At 45.0% G+C, this 3,123-nt stretch overlaps 1 non-coding gene across 1 annotated transcript; it reads left to right on the top strand.

Moving 5' to 3' along the window:
• The first annotated feature begins 2,759 nt into the window (after nt 1-2,759).
• On the top strand, nt 2,760-2,833 carry Trnat-agu. The gene has a single exon. It is a non-coding gene; the product is annotated as a tRNA-Thr (tRNA).
• Nucleotides 2,834-3,123: the final 290 nt, after the last annotated feature.

The raw sequence follows: 3,123 nt of genomic DNA on the forward strand, positions 1-3,123 counted from the left end.
AAGATTATTGCAAAATTTCATGTTTTCCGTCCCGTTTTGCATGTTTCTCGGAAGCGAAATGAGCAAGAACGCTCGTTTTTACATCATTCCAGAGATATCTAAATGGCCTTAATTCGAAGTTTCTCAAGAACCATTCGAGCCACAGAATTCGTTTTGGCATCGTTGGATAGAGAATTGAATGGGGGGAGAATGCCCCCACCCTGGATCCCCCTTGGTTGCACCCTGGTTGGAAAAAGGCGAGCAATGAGTTGCAATGAGCCTGCGTGATCACAACTCGATCATCGATCATGTGATCTAATTGGTGCCGGACCATCCGACAAAAGAGCGTCGGCATGGCTTCAAAGGCTGCTTCGCACCCGTGTGGGTACTCCTGCGGGCCTTGCATGCCGACTAGTATATTTATGTTCCAACTGTCTCAGCGTGCTTTTTCCCGTCGGTTCTGGCTGTTTGATTGAAAATCGCTGGAACACTTCCCAGTGCAAATAACGTCAACAATAAGGGATCCGTGACCTGAGGAAATCAATCAAACACCCACGTCCCGCGTCATTGTGCAGAAACGCACGCATACGTCCTGTCCGAAGCCATTGTGCCCTTTGTGCTCTTCATTGCCCTATTGAATTACGTATGTCGCAAAGGGCATTGTTTGGCCAACATCGGTCAAGCATCGTTAAGTATTCCTTAACGAGCAGTGCACGGCCGTTAATTGATGCGCCCTTCAGCCGTCCATTCCGCACCACTAGTCTGAAGATACTGGACATGTGTCCGAAACTAGGTGACTATCGTCCAGGGAGAAAAGCTCCCACCGTTAGAGTGGATAAATTGCCCCGAGACGTTCATTTGTCTCGCGATCGTAACGCTGTGGGTGGCGGCGCTGGCGGCGGGGCGCTCGTCTTTTGTTTTAGCGGTCGCCGCCGCCTCGACTGGAACACGCACTAAATGGCCGATTAATGACGTTTTTGTACCGACGATGACATCGCTTATTTTCCAGCTATTGGCGATCGCTTTAAGATAAGCACCGACACGGCGCAATATGCATAAAGACTTCAATGACTACACAATATGTCCGATGGAATGAAGCCGGGCCGGATTGACATGTTGTGTGTGAGTTTGGCTTAAAATCGCCCATTCCGAGTCGCTGTGCATATCGCAGCGCCCAGGCTGGTAGCTGATGACTCTACTACTCGGAAAATGGCTGGTCACTTTGCTACCGGTTTAATCATGTATCTGCGTGAAACAACAGTTATCCCAGATACGTTGATAAATCGCTATCAAATGAGTATGCAAATGCACTTTTCTCAATTTAGCTCCGCGCTAGTGGCCGGCCCTAATGCTTCCTAGTCATGTTTTCGATTTAGGTTTTTTTCGCGCATTTCGACTGATTAATATGTTACTTATTCATTGTCCATTCGCCTATTAGTGTGTACACGTAGCCGTTTAATTGATCGCTAAATCGAACTTTCACGATCACGTTGCACTCAACCGCTTAGTTGGACCGAAAGCGCTGCGCCCAATATGCATATGGATGGGTGCCTTTTTAACCTCTTAATTACCGAACGGTTCAATCGCATGCAAATGGCCGGCTTAACGGCTCCGTTAAGGCCCCAAAGTGCTCGTTACAGTTTGCGCCGATATTATCCATTCACTTGTTCATCGGCCAAGACCCACCAGGACGCACTTTCGGCAGCCATTGCATGAATTGGGCAAATTTTCGAAAAACTCTTGTGTTCTCCCCTAATTTTTCCCGCAAAGTAAACGAGCAAAAACAGCAAATTACAGCCGCGAAAGTGCAATAATGCAATAATCGGGAAAAACAAACAATTTGAATTTTAATTGAGTTCATTTACATAATACGGATAATTTATTTGAAAGTAAAATTGCCGTCGATTTTTCGTTTTTRCTCSCGTTTTTCTCCTCCAACCAACACACAAGTCGCGGGAAAAGCTCTGGGCCAGTAGTTTCAATACGAAAACCCGGCAAAATGCAAGGTGTAACCCGGCAGGTATCGATCATAACTAATAAAGCGTGCTGCACCGTAATTTATGACTTATGTAAATTAATAATGTGATGAATTGAATTATGTGCCGCATTCAATGTTGGGGCGTGGGCGTGGCAGCGACAATTTATCGCATTCTTGCCCACACCACTGGACGTTCTGAGTCTATGTCCGGAAAACATCAACTATTTTTCAAATCGCCTCTCCATCTTCGTCTTACCACCACTGAACATGTCCCCAAACAAGGACGGACATATGCGTATCTATTACCCATCAGGTGCAGTTCTTTTCGCGTATGAAGTACCAACAGCGTTTCCGATTTTGCGTCTCCATTCATAAGGGCGCGTTGAACAAAGAAGCCTATACCACCAGTTGGGGGTTGATTGACGTTTCCGCGAGTTTTTGAAATTTTCTTCATATGGCGTCTGTTGTCAGTTTGTAAGTTTCGGTGCTGTTTTCTCGCGATGTTTTGTGGAAAATGTGTGCAATGTTGACGTTTCCTGATCCGGAGACTGCTTTTTATGGGGTCAGTCAACATTTTTGGCTATTTCGAGGCCATTGACCTTCATACGGTAAAACACTGCGTAGATACGTGAGTTGTAAGTATTGTGCGTAGTTTTAAAGTCGAGTTGTGCTTTTTCCCATTCGTAAGTGAACGTTTTCAAGGTAGAACGCTTGGACACGGCGAAACGTTGTTTAGGGTTTAATGAAAATGCGTAACTGGATCGGAGGTTTGTAAGCGGGCCTCACGCAACTTTCTCCATGAGGCGCCGTGGCTTAGTTGGTTAAAGCGCCTGTCTAGTAAACAGGAGATCGTGAGTTCGAATCTCGCCGGGGCCTTTGGTTTAACTTTTTGCGTTTTTTTCTTTTTTGGGGGAAATGAATATGAAACATCCCATAATACTAAGAAAAAGTAAAATTTTTCTTAATTTCCAGGTGGAAGCCAGTGACTAAATTTAATCCCGCTTTGAATTAAAACCCCGATTGTGAAAATTTTCACTTTTTAGCCTCTTGAGTGTTTGAAACCCCCAAATCTGCAATAATGCAAAGTTTTCGGTAATTGTGAAGATCATGCAAGTGCAAAATTGGCTCACGATAACAAATCAGTTTATCCCATTTTTAGCCTGTTT

This window comes from Dendroctonus ponderosae, unplaced genomic scaffold (assembly GCF_020466585.1).
Source record: "Dendroctonus ponderosae isolate FM_Combo_2020 unplaced genomic scaffold, Dpon_F_20191213v2 Dpon_F_20191213_4, whole genome shotgun sequence".
Classification (NCBI taxonomy): Eukaryota; Metazoa; Arthropoda; class Insecta; order Coleoptera; family Curculionidae; genus Dendroctonus; species Dendroctonus ponderosae.